We start from the raw sequence: 15,850 nt of genomic DNA, 5'->3' as shown, positions 1-15,850 counted from the left end.
AGAGTACCTCACCCTCTTCTTTCAACCTCCATACACTTGCCTTGCATACTGCCTCTGAAACATAGCCTTTGAACACTCCCTTCCTAGATGTGCTCGTCCTCCTAGGAGGAACTGTCTTCCTTCTTGACTTCCTACAGAACTCCTGTTGAGATGGTCACAGAAGGTAGTTTGAACTTCTCTGCCTTGATCATTGATCCAAGGTGGCTCAAACCAATGTGAAGTTACATCTGCTTCACAAAATTTTCATTTGTACTTGTTTGACATACTGTCAACAACAACTGTTAACAACAACTGGATGGCCTAAACTCCTGCTCCAACAAAAGAAACAGATTTCACATCTTGTGAACACCTCCATGTCTTTACATCCACATACAAATGATTAACTAGATAACAAGCCAACAAAACATACCTTTAAAACAATTGACCCTTCAAGTCAAGCATGTGGAAAAAGAACTTTAGGATTCTTTTTCAAAGATGAAATACTTCATCATTATCTCCATCTTGGAGACCAAATCAACTTTTTCCAAGTCAATATTGCATTACATGCATGCTTAAAAACAAAGCAATCAACCCTTCAAGTTAATCACACATACATGTTCAAATACAAGGAAATCATCAACATCCCTGTGTTCATGCACATCATTCTCATGCATGCATTTCATCCTTCAACTTTCGCTTAAGTACATTGTACTTTCGAAGCTGAAATGAAATATAATGTTTCATCCTTCAACTTTCGCTTAAGTACACTGTACTTTTGAAGCTGAAATGAACATAATGTTGCAACAATAAAGTGAGTCTCCTACTCAACTTTTTTCATTCACCTTCTTGGTAAAACCCTTCAACTTGCATTCCATGCAAAATAGATGCATTATATCAATAGACATGCAATCTTAATTGGATAAGAATTCTAACCATTTCTTACCAATCCATTTCAAAGGTCCTTCCTTTGTCTGCACATCAACAACAACATGTGAATCATCTTGAAACACATCATTTATGGAATCTTTCTTTCCATTCCCGCCATTCTCTCTTTCCACCTTCTTCAAGTTTCGTGGAAGCATCGTTGGATTCAGAGTCCAACATTTTGCAGCAATATTTCCTTGCTTATGGCAGTAAGTGCAACACATGTGCATCCTCTTGACAACATGATTTTCCTTGTCCAGTGGACCTTTGGCTTCTTGCTTCCTTTCCTTCAAAAGTTTCCTATATGTGGCCATTCTCTTCCAACATCTAGAAACATTATTGTTAACAAACCACAAAAGGAACATGAAATTCTTTTCCCATGCTTATATGGAAATTTATCATGCTTTGCATAATCAAAAGGAGTATGGTTAGAACCAGATTTATACCTTTCCTTCTCACCTTTATTACCTTCTTGAGGAGGTGAATTGAATGAAGAAGTAGCTCCCTTTGGAACACCATCAACCTCTTCAATGGTTTCAGAGTTTCCAAAACTCTCTAGTTCAAGTGTATGCTGATATACACCTTCTTTCTGTAAAGTATGTTTCACACCATTGCATTCCCCAAGAATACAATCTTCACACTCTTGAGGTAGAAGACCTGCAATGAAACTCCTTCTTGGAGCTGTATCAATGGTCTTCATGGCAGCTTTGGAACTTTCTCCATAAGCTTGTCCATAGCCAAGACCCAAATACTTAGGCCTTTCCTAAACTATTATTGGCTAAATAATACCATGTGCATGTTTGCCAAATCCTTTTCCTTCATAGCCCATATTGGACATTAACTTGGAACCTATGCCTCTGGTATGTTTTTCAAAAGAACCAATATAAACATTCTTAGAAGAATTTAAAGACAAATTAGAATTATTTACCTTTTGTTCAAGCTAATACTTGACTAAGGCTTCCTTTGCAACAAAGAGCTATGTCTCCAACTCATGCATCCCTTTCAGGTTCATATTTGCAATATGAAGTTGCCTCTCCATTTCCTGCAATTTGTCAGAAACTGCTTCTCTTCCTTTATGGAATTCAACTGCTCTCTAAGTCTGGTGCTCTTCCTTTCATCCTCATACATTTCTCTCACCATATCCATAATGGTGAACATGTATTGCTTCATGTCTTCATCAAAGGATCTTGTGAAGAAAGAAGAATTTGAGGACTCACTTGTAGAAGTTGTCATTATCAGAATGAACGAAAGAACTTCAAACAAGATTAACAAAGAGCTTATTCAAGAAACCTTTTGCAACAAACCTCTTGTGCTTCAAGGATTGCTTTGAGGTCCTTTGGGATAAGAAGAATTCCTTCAGCCCTTCTTCCTTCTTGTCCTCTCCTAGACTTAGCTATCAATAGTTTTCCCTCCACCTTTGCAAACTCAAAAAACAGTCAGTTTACAAACAATCAAACAGCAAAATCCTTGCTACTGTTTGAACACCTTTCAAGTCAACAAGCATATACTGGTACCACTTGCATCATGATACCACCTGCTCTGGGATAACCAACTCTGATACCACCTGATCTGAAATGGGCACTAAAGGATTCTTGTCAATCAACAAGGACCTCCCCCACTCCAAATTTTATATATATTCCCAAGATCTATGCTTATGATTGATAATTGCGAATTAACAATGCTTGAAAGAGGTGTATGCTTATGTTTGTTTTTAGATTGTTTATGTGCTTTGTGTTCTTTGCTTATGTTGATATATAAACACAGGTAACAATAAATAATGCAGCAAATAAGCAAACACAAAAGAAAACAATGTAATATGGAGCTCACCCTGATATCTTGGGCTACATCTCCTTGAACTCTAATCAACTCGACTAGGCTCTTTGGGATTATGGTATGAATTCTTTTACAAGTCTTTGACTCAAATCCATATGGTTTACAACTAAACCAATGGGCTCTCGGCTTTTGGCTTTTGGCTCTCGGCTCTTGCTCTCGACTCTTGGATCTCAGCTCTAGCTCTCAGCTCTGGCTCTCGACTCTTGGTTCTCAGCTCTGGCTCTCAGCTCTAGCTCTCGGGTCTCGGCTCTCGCCTCTGTCAAGCCTCCAACCTCTGGTGGCTCTTTTGTTGTCCTCCCAACCTTTGGTGGCACTCTATGAATCTATGGCTCTCTGACCTTCTGTGCTCAGCTCTCTGGGAAATCACCCCTTTGCCATCGCCCCAACCTCTGGTGGCTTCTTGGCTCTCATGAACTTCTGGTTTCACTCGACCTCCAAGCGACCCCTTCTCAATTATGCTCTTTGTGTTATCTCTCGAACTCTGTGAATCTCTGCTAATTGTGTTCTCTGTGTTTTTATAACACATTTGTTTTCACCTCCAAAAAGCATGGAAGACCGATCGTTTGATCAAAGAATCCGTTTTCCAATTGAAAGGAACGACAACACGGGGTAACCCAATCGTTTTTCCTTCCTCTTGCAGAAATCCCGAATTCGAACACATAACGACAATACACAGGAAAACTCATGAAAACACATCATGAGTCTTTAAGCCAGATCTCAAATTATATAGAATTTCCCCTATAATCCTCTCGGGTCCGTCATTCTATCACATATCGCAATCGCATTGCTTATGGCCAAAAAACCAATACACGAGAAAATACAAATAAATCCCATAAATCCGAATTTCAAATGATATGAGATCACGCTTATAAACCTATCAGGTCCATGCCCTGATCGCAAATCACATATGTCAACGGCCCTTTATATTAGGGATCCACCGATCGCAGATCGCCGATATCAGCGCATCACATATCACTATTGGCCCCATCGCATCGGCATATTTCTATCGGCCCCCTCGCATCGGTGCTATCGTTGATCGGCGCCATCGCATATCGTAATCGCAACGGCCCGAGGCCTATACAACATCCCATGGACTGCTCCGATGTGATATATATATCACCAATCGCTGATCCGCTTCGTCACAATCGCTCTATCAGCTCGCTCGGGTTCTGATATCGCATGGTAGCCTACCTCCGATGCGATACGTCGGAGATCGCAATCGGGGATTCTTAAGGCCCGCTGCTTCACCCTTTATCATTGTGATGCGATTCCTTTAAGGAGCCCTTAAGTCCCATTTATAAGAAATTGCCTCCTTTTCTAAGGATAATGGGCAAACTTCTTTTTACAATAACTTCTTCATCCAAAGTCCGTTTTAGCCCATTCAAATTGCGTTATATTCAGAATGAAGAGATTTATGAAATTAGAATATTCCCAAGAGCATCCTTTGACTTTCATTTTCCTTTGTGAGGAATATTTTTAGACTTAGAAGTATATTACTAGATCCAATTTGGATCACAAGCTGTCATTATTCAGATTGAAATCTGACAAAAATCTGATTGACTGATTATGGAGGAACTCTGCCCTAGGTTTCTAGTCCTCTCTACATCAACCCAAAGATTTAAAATTTCGGAAACTTTCTCTATGATGTTTAGAAGGATTCTACAATAGTTCGCCAGGTCCGGGACTCTTTAAATGCTCGTTATAAATAAATTGAGCAGTCAATTGGGACAACAAAACTAGATGAAATTTGGCAATGAATTTTAACAATGAAATTTTGTAATGTCACAAAATTTGACATCTAAATAGATTGTTATGTTTCATTTTCATTAACTTAACAAATTACAATTTGAGTCCCTAGAATAGTAAATTCAACAATTCAAACACAAAATATAACAAACTATTATTAAGAAAACCTATAAGTATACCTCAAGTTTTTTCAATTCTACTTCAACTTTTGCTTTCTAATGGTTCTCCCACGTTGTAATCTTCGCTTCCTCTCTTTTGAACCTGTACACAAGTGATCATATGTTTTGATAAGAAAGTGCACCACACAGTCTAGCCTGATTGTTGATTTTTGCAAAATGATAATGTTAAAGCAGGCTATAGAATATATCAAATCATTGAATTACCTGGCCAAGCACTTTGCACGTTCAGCTTCTTCCCATGCAGTATCCCTTGCTTCAACGATATTCTTCCTCCAGTCTCCACTCTCAAAATACCTAAGGCAATTTGAGCTTTCTTCTTCCTCTTCCTCTCTTGTTCTCTAGCTTGAATTAATCTGCTTTTTACCTGGGTTAGGGGTGAAGACTTGATCTGGATGCCTACAATTATGATTATAATTGATGTCTCCATTGCCAATTTCCAGTTTGGTTAAATGACAAGTTGGCAATTCTAAAACATCTAATGTGGAATTGCTTCCATTTCCAGAGTCTGATCTAGCAGGAGTGTTGTGTCTGGCAGGAGAGTTACACTGTTGTGGAGTTGTACAGCGAGATGTTCTTGAACTTGCAAGAGGAGTTATCTGAGTTTCCATGTCTCTTCTTGAAACAGTTGGGGATATCTCTATGGCTGCGTCTTTCATGGATATGGATAGTGATTCGCAGTCCTCATGTTCCAGACTTTGAATGACCATATCTTGCTTAATAAAAGAAGTTGATCCAAATAATCGTGGATAGTAGGGCACACTATGTAGCAGCTGAATACCTTCAGTGGCACAATAGTCCTCAAATCATTGGTTGATGTATTCATAGCCATTATCTTTATGCGAACATTCGGTAGCCTTTCTAGATTTCTTTTCAATTAAGGCTTCAAATATAAGAAAAATGTCAAAAACCTCGCTTTTGTTCTTTACAGGTAGACCCAAGTGTGTACATCATTGGTACAACTAATGACTGTAGCCAAAAATTGTGGAGTAAGATCTGGAGAATGGATCATACAATTTGCCTTCTCCTTCAAGGTACACTTTTTTTTTTTTTAGCGACACCATTTTGCTGTGGATAGTAGGGCACAGTATGTAGCAGTTGAATGCCTTTAGTGGCACAATAGTCCTCAAATCATTGGTTTTATGCGAACATTAGGTAGACTTTCTAGATTGATCTTCATTTAAGGCTTCAAATATAAGAAAAATGTCAACAACCTCGCTTTTGTTCTTTATAGGTAGACCCAAGTGTGTCTGGAGTAGTCATCAATCACTGTAAGCAGATAGTGGGCTCTTTGTAAAAACAAGATAGGAAAAGGGCATGAAATATCACTGTGAACAAGTTGAAGAGCTTATGAAGCTCTCCAAATTTTTTCTTTATCATATGTATCTTGAAGATGTCTACTAAGGATACATCCAGTGCAAACACCATCAACAAAGGAGATAGGTGGAAAATCAGTGACCCCCCACAACACCTCAAAAGAACTTAATCAGAGAGGCACCCAAGCTTTTCAAAGGCAATTTCCTAGCACATGAAAAATTGTCTCTTAAAATATTAATTTAACATTTATGTCAAAAGGTCAAACACTTGAAGGCTGCCACTTAGCAATTTTCTGGGAACTGAGCAGCCTGATATGCAAGAGAAACACTGAAAGTTGAAGATAAATCTTAGTTGTTTGCTGGTCCTGGACTCAGGTCTTCACTGTGAACTTATATTCCCAATCGATCTGTCATCTCAACCACCTCCTAGAGAAATTTGATAAATCACTTTCTTCCTTTGAAATATGGTGCTTACATTCTTTATTCCTTTCCTAACATCTGATAATTCACACATAACACAGACCAGGCTGGCTATGATTACTAGCCATGGATAGGTGTTCAAAGTCCAACACATAGAGAGCTAACAAAGACCAGAATACTTAACCATTCACCCCCGTGAAAATGTGCTCATGTTCATGGCTGTAGCGAAGTGCCAGGGAAACTATCAGACGTGCCAACCTGACATTCCACATTGGAACAATCAAACCACACTCAAGGACCATCCTCATTTTGCTGCCCATGGTGATACCTGATGCATGCAGTGTGAAATAAAAGAGCATGCCAACTGATGAGCCCCAAAAATGGATAATTATATGGGCTCATTCAGCCTCCTAATTCAACTTAATCCACCATTCTCATTAGTTTATTGCATGTTTTTTATTATATTTATGCTAATAGAGTGAATTGGGTTAGTCATTATGCCAACAAGTCTAATGTGTGCTTTATGCAGTCTTTTTGGTCAATTTGGAGACAAAATCAAAGGTTTAAATGAGCACTTGGCAGCCAAATTCGTGGAGAGGATTTTTAGGAAGGTGTCCCCTTTGTTTATGGGTCCTTACCTCAAATTCTCCACCATCAGCTTGGAGTTCAAGGGCCACCAAATCGATTATCAAAAGGGAAACCGAGCAAGGGCTAGTAAAAGTGCTGTTAACTACAAGTTTTGGCAGTCGAGTTCCTAAAGTTTAGGAGGGCTGTTGGGGTCCTCAATTTGTATAAATAAGAGGGCTGAGGGCCTCATTTCAGTTAGTCACTTTGTAGGCAGAAGTTAGCTAGTTTGTAGCTCGATTTTAGTCATTCTTTTAGTCATTTTTTAGGCAGTAAATTAGCTCTGCATTTCAGCACATTTTCAAGTTTTCCTTGTGGACAGTTTTTGGAATGTAACTATTCTTTTGATCAATAAAGATGAATCCAACTTTGCACCAGCTCTAAATCTCTCTTAGGAGGTTGTAGCTCTTGGGGTTGGGCCCATCTCAAGTGCCCAGTACCTCCTTTGTTTACCTTTATGTGTTTTTGCTACATTCTTATAATAAAATATGCTATTTAGATTTAAATCTTGTTTTGTTGTTTAGGTTGCTTTTGATGATTAAAAAGGCTTTTCATGTTCAGATTTAGTTGATAGGTTAATAACATGGAAGATCTTCAGAAAAAGGGCCATCAAGCACCTCTGATTTCACCTCTCCCTCAGTGGGATCAAGGTGACCTTGTTGCCACCAAAAACACTATCTTTGCTTCCCCATGCAATCATTAGTGTTCGATTTTTGTTTGTAGAAGTTGGTTACATGTTCAGATTCTTGATTGATTCGTTGCATATTTGTTATACATGGTTTCATTGCAAGTAAACTTATGTTCATTCTCTTTAATGTTAGCTATATCAGATTAGGTCAACGTAACTAGGTCTTTGATTTTTCCAAGTTTTCATTGGTTCAGTTGGAGAAACAACTTGCAGAGCACCCGTGCCACTTCTCTATCTTCCCATACTCCATCAATCCCATCTGCTCCATCCCCTAACGCGGATTCTTGCCTCACGTTTGCCACATTTTCTCACATAACCCTTATTTTTGTGCAACATTGCTCCACTCCTCCTCGAACAAATCCAACCATCCTTGCCACTCCTCAGCTCCATTCCCCAAGTCCTGGACCCCCTCACACCCCTATCTAACTTCCATACCCTCTTCTTCACCTTTATTCCTTCATCAACCCTCCAAAACCCCCTTTCTGAACATCCTGTAGAAAATTACAGACATCCTGTAGAAATTCTAGAACATCCTGTAGAACCCCTGCAGACTTCCTATAGAAGCTCACGAAAGCGGTTTCTTGATAGCCAAACTTTGTGAAACTCTCTGGAAGGGTGCTAGGGACCCCTTAGGCCCTCTTCTAACCTTCCCAACCTCCTGCAAGCATTTCCTTTCGCCAATCCACCTCTGCACAGTCAAAAACAGTTAAAGCACATGCACAATAATTCTGCCAACTTACTCAAAAATACAAAAAGATGTTTTTTTAAGATGTTACTGTAGAAGTAGCTTAGACACATGTAACTTACCTTCCTAGAAGTCAATGGCATCTCTTTCAGTAGCTTGCATCCTCTTTCTTGCATCAGTAGGGCTAGCTGGTAAAATTAGGGTTTGCTAGGGTTTACGTTTCCTTTCAGCTTTCCAGTTTCTTTCTACAAGTAGATTAGCCTTCTTTGAGTTAGCTTTCGTCCATAAGTTAAAAAGCTTCTTCTTAGAGCTCATAGAAGTTGGTTTAAGCTCCTGTTGGACTTGTGCCAGCTGACCAAGTGACAACTGCGGCAAGAGTCAGTACTTGTGCATACGGCACCGTCGCTTCCAAGTTTGTTACAAACTACTGGGTTGATAAAATTAAAGAAGGGAGTTCCAGGAGTTGCAGCATTATTGCAGCAATACTGGGGCTCACCACCAACCCAACATTCTAAAGCAGAACAATAAAACCACATTCAAGGACCATCCTTATTTCGCTGCCCTTAATAACACTTGATGCATCCATTGTGAAATTAAAGACCACACACCTCTGCCAGGGCATTAGCTCCTACTTGTTGTTTGCATGCCTCTGTTGACATTTTGATTTATGATGTGTAGTCATGCATTAGGTGATCGCTCCTAATTTAACATTTCCCAATTGGCCTGGATGTTTGTACTTGAATTATAGATGTGCAGGACCTAGAAAAATTCTATTTTTTCAAACTTCTCTGTCAGTACTTCAACTCTGGCTTTGTCTTACTAGGCAGAGATCTTACAGAATGATGTACTATGATAGAGGATTCTCTTAGCACAACTGCACTTTTTCTTCTCCTCAGCTTTATCAACACAAGGTCTGGATAAAATGAAAGTGCTGCTTCATTATTTGAAACATAGTTCAGATGCATAGTATGGGTAAGTTCTTGATTTCCTCTGGGATCTGGAATGATACCCCTGTTAGAGTCGGTCTAGTAGCCCTCCACCAGAAATCAAAGCTCTTTGCATTTCATGATTAGGTGTCCCATCAGTGTGATCATGTTGCATTCCGTTAGGCATGCCATAATCTCAGTGGAGGGAGTTTGTGTCTTTTATTCCCCTCTTGTTTGGCACTGCTGGTTCAGGTTTGTTTAGGTAAATAAAATCTTCAAAGGGTCATTCATCTTGCTTTAAGTTTCGAAGTCTTAGGTCTAGGATTGAGTCCATTTTTGTCTTGAGAAGTCATAAAGGATCAGCAGGTGTTTGGTCAATTTAGTGATGTCTAAATTGCAACTTTTAAATGTCAACCCGGGGCTCGTAAGCTGATGAAGTGAGGTGTACTATATGTACTTAGATAACCTTTTCTTAGTCTTTTGTCGTTTTTAGCTTTTTTTTAAGTTTGTTTTCGAATGTATCTTTCCTACTGTGATGTGATGGAAATGTAATAAAGCAAGTGAAATGTGGATGATTGTGGTGATCTCTAAATGATTTCTCAAAACTTAAAAAGTATTCTACAAGAAAGCTTGAACAACAACTGCAATAAAATCAACTCTTAAAGGAAAATAAAGACATCAAATAAAGGACTAATGACATCGGCCCAGTATCTCTGCTGCTGAATGAAAATGAAAATGAAATCTATATTAAATCCAACTGAAAGTAAGAACAACTATCTCACACTATTTCAACTCTTCAACTTAATCTTCTCCATGAAAAGATATCATGAAATGTTAAGCAATGTGAAATCTAAGTGAAACTACATAAAAGAGACTAGTCACAATACTTTAACTTTCTCTTAACCTTTTTCCTTTCAGCTGAATTTATCATGTAAGAAACAGTTATGAATAAGTCAAGTAATGTGAGTTCTAAAGCAAACTAAATCAAGCTATACTAAGTGATATTTTGGCTCCCAATAAAGTTATTTGATTATGGAAAAGGAACCATCAATAGATGAACAACTTGATATCTAAGAGCAGAAAGTAAATATGCAAGTTAAAGAAATGACAGTAAGGAAAATCAAAACTGCAAAAAAATGAAGGTCAGCAACATAGACAAGATGATCATGCATGCCACTAGTTATGAAAAGAAAAGAAGGAAAACTGTCCCGAGCTTGGCTAAGAAACCTGCATAACACACTGATCAGTCATGAACATAAAAGTGCAGAAATGTAAATCAACAGAAATCAAAGTTTATGTACAGCTAATATACATGTTGAAAAGAAATAAAAACGCAGCAATTTAAAAGACATCTGTACAGCTAATATACATGAAACAAGAAAAAGAAATGCAAGAAATTAAAGGTTACTGTACAGGGCTTCAGTAAACAGGGGCCCTCTGCCTACTTCAGCCGGTTCAAGGAGCAGTTATATGCTTAAATGCAAAACAGTCTTCTCATGTATTGAACATCAAATGTAAAGTACAGTGGGGGCTCAAAATTACATACAAAACGATTACAAAAACGATTAACTCTACAGCGTTCAAGGACGCTTTATTTATAAGGAGAAAGCAAACTACTTTAACGAGATCTATGTTATTCAACCAGCTGTTTAAAAACACGTGAATCCTCTGCGTCCCCGGATCTAGGTAACTGTCATCGTGTTCATTCAATCTGGAGAGTATGGCTGTTGGATTTGTGCTTCTAGATTGTCTCCGTGGCTGGGGATGATGCCACCTAGCTTCACGTGCCCAAAAACAGAGAAACGCAGAGCCGTGCCACCGCTGAACACTTCTGTTGACCGGTATTTGCCTCTTCGTTGACCGCGGGCTTTTATGGCTGTTCTGGGTGATCTGGAGGGACACGTGCCATGTCCTTGACCCCTGGAACTTGCCCATGTGGCTCATCTTCTCAGAGGACACCTGTAACATATCGTTTAATAAAACAGCTGTGGAATCATGTGCTGGCTGCAGAAACCTGGATCAGCTGCGGAAACCTGTGTTGGCTGCGGAAACGCAGCACTCTGAACCAAAATTCTAAACCAAACAATAGTCATTAGCATAGTTAGAAAACCATGTAAAAATTCCTAAAATACAATGATTTAATCAACTTGGTGGATGAAATGAGTGGGAAAAGGAGGCTGAGAGGTGTATGGGAAGGTACAGGTTTAAGGCTCTACATACCCCCACTGTGAAGGTGTTTCATGTCCTCATGCAACCAAAACTTAGTTCTTTTCCTCAATCCATGTGCTCTGATGCTTCTGCAAGAACATCCAGCCTTCTTCTCTTTCTCCTTGATGCCAAAATAGTCCTTGGTTTCTTGACCTGACATCTGAACTTCAAATTAATCAATGCCCTGCTCAGCTTCTTACACTTTTTCTTCAACTTTCTATTCTTCTTCTGCCACAGTCCTAAGTGAAGCATGGTATTGTCATGGACAATCTTGTCCACTTTACTTTGCTCTTTTAATGCTTCATTTTCTTGTTTAATGTGCCTGTTTAGGACTTCTAGCTCAAACACTTCTTGTTTTAAAGACTGCACTTGTGCATCAAGTGGCAAGGTGGTGCTTGGTCCTGCAGCTGATTGTTCCAAGGACTCTAGGTAGTTATATGCTTCTTGCTGGTTGGAATCTACCTCAGGTGTTTTTCTCGGCCTGAACTCAAATTCTAGTGAAGGAGGACTGTTTTCTCTTTCCTGCTGAAAAGGGATTTCCTCACGTGGAGGACTTGGCTCAATGATTGGCTGAGTTGGAGATTTCTCAAGTGTCTCTTTATCTAAATGAATAAAATGAGACTGTTTTTCTTTGGTTTTATTCCCCTTCCCTTTTAGCCTAGTGCTCCTTCTCAGGTATGGACTAGTGCTCTCTTTCTGGGCACTCTGTTTTTCTTTTTGTTTTCTCTTTTTGATGGCAGCAGCATGAAGATGTGCTAATCTATCAGCCAGATTTTGAGACTCTTCTTCTACAGATGGTTCAAGGGATGGATATGTCTCTTGAATAGTTATTTTACCTTTGTCCTTTTTCTGCTTCTTATTTCTAGCTCCCTCTTCTTCTTCCTCCTGAACAGTTTCCTGAGTGTCTACTGTAGGAAGGTCCTAGGTTGTAACATTTCTTTCTTTCCTCCTACTTCTTTTTGGGATTTTTGGGGAACTGCTGGCAGAGGCTTCAGTCACTTCTTGGAAGTGATTTCTGATCAAAAACTTTTCCCAAGTATCGTTATTATTTTTCAATTGATCTTCAATGAGAATTCTGATGAGCCCGTGATGGTAAAGGTGGGATTCAATATGGCCTACATGTTTCTGAACAGTAGAGCTCATTTTCTTCAGGCTTGCTAACAGAAAGTAAGGTAAATTAAGGGCATGGCCTTCCATAAAATTCATCATAATCCTTGCATGATACATGTACATGGTGCTAAAACGACCCTCGCATGTAATAAACTTCTGAACAAGTAATAACAGCGTAGACCATTCTTCTTTGATTACCTGCACAGGAATTCCTTTAGTAAATATAGAAGTATCCATACCTGGGTTTTTGAGCATGACTTTCCATCCTTGATCATCCAGACCTCTGTTTTTAAACCATCTGTCTCCCTCTTGTGGTAAACTGGTTGTTGCTGCTATTGTGGCCTCTGTTATTGTAAATTTCAAATCCCCTACCTCCACTACGTGTACATTAAAGGACCGAGCAAAAGCTTTAGTGACTTCCTTATCATAACCTCTGAACTTTTGAATGAATCTCAGCCACCTTGCTTTCTTTAACGACTCCTTCGTTTGAGGATAACCCTCCAGGTACTTTGGTCCCTCCGGTTCAGCTCTTAGTAGCTTTCCCATTCTCGGCTTTAAATTCCGACTGAGAATTCTACTGCGTATGAAGGTTCAGGGGAAAAACGAGCTGATTACGGGATTCTTAAGGTAAGTGGAGTGGCCGTAATCGAAATGCAAAGCGTATGCAGTGACTGTAATCAGGGTTTAGAGCAAAGCTATGGAGGTTGCAGCGGAAATGGAGAGTAGGAAATAGTATGAGTACGAGGGAGTAAAGGATAAATAACAGAAACGAGTTCAATGCATGCGGGAGTGGAGTGATAATGGCAGAATAATGGCTGAGTCCTTTTGGGATCGGATGACTTACGCCACGTCTCAACGTTGGCTGCGGAAATTATGGTGGAGGAGAGCCGTAGTACAGTAGGTCACTTCTTCCACGTACGGCCAATAAATGAAAGAGCAGCCCCATTTCGAGTTTGAATTAATAGTGATTATGGGACCGTTAGAAAGGAATGAGGTGGATGGATTATCATCGTGGAAGAGGAGTGATATGGATCTTGCCGTATCAAATCATTGTATTTAGTGGAATTTCCATGATCTAATAACTATGCATACAATGACATTAAATTGTTATTTGGTAGAGATTTTGATCATACCTTTGGAAGTTTGCCATTTGTTGATTAAGGCTTCTGACCCATTATTGCTCTTTGATCTTGCAGATGCCTCATATCTTTGATGCCTTTGGTGATGATGATGCTAACCTTTGACTGTGATTTTTTTTTTTTAAATAGAGTGATGCTGGCTGTAGAGACAGAGTGATGCTGGCTGCGGAAATCGATTCGAGCTGTGGAAACTGGTTCTAGCTGCGGAAACGGTTTCCAGCTGCAGAAACTAAGACAACACCCCTTTAACTGCACAAGGATAGTTAGAAAAAGAACTAACTGAATGAAATAGTCCTGAGAGGGACTTTTATTGATGGAATGGAATGAAATGAGTGGAATGAGATGGAAATGAAGTGGAGTGAAGTGGAATGGAGATGAAAATGAGATGGAGGTGAAGATGGAAATGACAAGTGAGATTTTTTTTTTGGAAAATATAGTGTCAGGTGTCCCTGATTTTCACTCTACATTTTCTTTATAAGACTACCAATCTATGATTGGTTTTCAGGCTTATACAAAATATTTTTTATTTTTATTTTTATTTTTTTTATTTTTATTTTTTTTTCAACTGAAAGAAACAAAGACTAGGCTGATGGAGGAGAAGAATTCTTCTCCACCAGCCTCATTGCAGAATTTTCTTGAAACATTTTGACAAAGTCCTCTTTTGAGAGTGGCTTGTGATAAATTTTCAATCGGTGGCCATTCACAATAAGAGGAGTTTGAAACTCATCAATGGTCTTGACTCGAACTGCTCCATTGCTAAAGACTTCGTCAATCTCATATGGTCCAAGCCAATGAGTCTGAAATTTTCCTTTGAAGTCTTTAAACTTGGAATCAAACAGTAACGCCCAATCTCCCTTTTGAAACTTTTTCTCTTTGATATATCTGTCATGCCACTTAGTTCTTTGGTGCTGAACTAGATCAGTCCTTAAAATTGCATCTTGTCTTATTTCATCTAGCTCATTCAGCTGCTCCATTCTGTGCTTTTGGGCTTCTAATAGATTCATCTCCAACTGAACTGCCATCTTGAAGGTCTTGACTTGAAACTCAATGGGGAGCAGGACTTCTTTCCCATAAACAAGTTCATAGGGAGAATGTCCTGTTGTATTCCTCCATGTAGTTCTATAGGCCCATAAGGCTTCAGGAAGCCTTTCTGCCCAATCTCTTCTGTGGAGATGAACAGTTTTGGTGATGATGCTCTCAAGAACTTTGTTTGTAGATTTCACTTGACCATTTGCTTGCGGATGGTATGGAGTAGATTTTCTGTGCTTGATTTTGTATTCTTCCATCAGCTTCTCCATCAAGTTAGATGTAAATTGACTTCCCTGATCTGTCACAATTTCTCTTGGGACACCAAAACGAGTAAAAATATCCTCAAAAAGAAATTGAACAACCGAATTTTCAGTGGCAGAAGGTAATGCCTTGGCTTCTACCCATTTCGTAACATAATCAGTGCAAACCAATATATACTTCTTTTGTCTAGATGGTGGATTAATATGTCCAATGAAATCTAAAGCCCATTTTTCAAAGGGTTTGATGAGTACCTGTGGCTGTAATGGCATTTCATTTGAAAGAGTTGGTCTCCCAATTCTTTGGCAGCTTTCACACCTCCTGACATATTGTTTTGCATCTTTGAAGAGAGAAGGCCAATAATATCCTAAAGAAAGGATTTTATAAGTTGTCCTCTTGTCAGCGAAGTGTCTACTGCATGGTTCATCATGACATGCCTTAAGGATGTCAGGCATTTCATCTTCCCGAACACATCTTCTGATCACACAATCTAGCCCTGTTTTAAACAATTCATTAGAAATCCATGAATACTTTGAACTCTCCTGAATGATTTTCCTTTTCTCATTAGGAAATAAGTGTGGAGGTAGATTCCCTGTAACCAAATAGTTAGCAATATCTGCATACCAAGGAGTTTTAGTAGTTACTGCAAACAAATATTCATCTGGAAACTTATCCTCTACAGGAAAATCTTCGTTAGTATTTTGGATTCTAGACAAGAAATCAGCTACTGTATTTTGTTTCCCTGGTCTATCTAACACAGTAATATTGAATTCTTGTAAAAGTAAAAGC

This window comes from Pinus tabuliformis, chromosome 4_2, assembly GCF_031772625.1.
Source record: "Pinus tabuliformis cultivar Carrire ecotype Pingquan chromosome 4_2, CPIR1, whole genome shotgun sequence".
In the NCBI taxonomy this organism is placed as follows: Eukaryota; Viridiplantae; Streptophyta; class Pinopsida; order Pinales; family Pinaceae; genus Pinus; species Pinus tabuliformis.
This window is presented reverse-complemented; position numbering follows the sequence as displayed.